Consider the following 1,268-nt stretch of genomic DNA (forward strand, 5'->3'; position numbering starts at 1 on the left):
TATCGAGAGTGGCCGAGCAAAGGGTATCAATGGGAGGGTCGCATCTACACTCATTGTGATCTACAAGAGGTCGAGTTAGAGGAGCACTTTGCTTTCCAGTGTCCCATATATTATGCTATCTGAGGTTACTATCACTGTATGTTTCGTGATGGATTTGGCCCTCTTCCACAGCTCCTTCACTACCCCAATCAGTGGTGCCTTGCAACATTCCTGCACGAGATGACTCGACATCGAGACACATCACTTCGATTACAGCAGCGTGTCCAGGCAGCACAGTCGGATGCTACCCAGAGGCCTATCACGGATTTCTTCCAAACCTAGGATGCAACACCACAGCCCACCAAGCGTCGTGGATGAGATAGAGAGCCAGAGTCTCAAAAGACTCGCCAACGGACTGACTCACACATTTGGGTCCAAGACCCACCATTCATGCTTACCAACTCAAATAACATCCAACTGGAACCACTATAGCACTTGATTGACATCGGGTCACTTCTCGAAGGGCCCAACAATGAGCCCGATAGCGGACAGTCTTCCCTCATCGGTTTCTTATACCCTCGTCCAGCCCGTGATGATGATGATGATGATGGTTGTTTTATGACCCGAGTATACCTCATCTTTGGATTGGTGATCCGTTTTGAGGCCACACCTGCATAGCTTATTGTATTGGATTTTCTTTAGTCTCATAGACCTTTCATGGTCTCCCGTAGACTTTAAAACTCTCTCTCTCTCTCTCTCTCTCTCTCTCTCTCTCTCTCTCTCTATATATATATATATATATATATATGCGCCGCCCTCAGGTCCTCGCACATCAGGCCGCCGCCCTGAGGTCGTCACACAGCAGATCCTGCCGCCCTCAGTTCGTCGCACAGCAGGTCTTCGCACCTCTTTCCAACGGTCCCAGAAGTAGCCCATCTAACCTCTTTCCACCAGCAGCAGCTCGTCGTCTTCTTCGTCTTTTTCTCCTGGCTGGCTGAACCCCAGGTCCAGCCAGGGGGTTAGTGATAGGGGGTTGGAAGCATTATGGCCAACCCAAAACCCCCCACCCCTAAGGCCTAGTACTCTACTATTGCAGCCAGGACTCCCGCTCCATACGAATATACGTATACTGGTAAGTACAACCTCCAACCACCTCCCACGCCTACCAGGCCACAGGAGCAGATCTATTGTCTCCAGCAAGAAGTTCGCGATCTGAAATTGCAGCTAGCGCAAGCATTGGCCAGAATCGAGGTTCTGGAAGGACCAGGGAAGGAGAAGTTAATCGAGGC

This window comes from Cibotium barometz, unplaced genomic scaffold (assembly GCF_041138505.1).
Source record: "Cibotium barometz isolate CiBa-2024 unplaced genomic scaffold, ASM4113850v1 ctg200, whole genome shotgun sequence".
Lineage (NCBI taxonomy): Eukaryota > Viridiplantae > Streptophyta > Polypodiopsida > Cyatheales > Cibotiaceae > Cibotium > Cibotium barometz.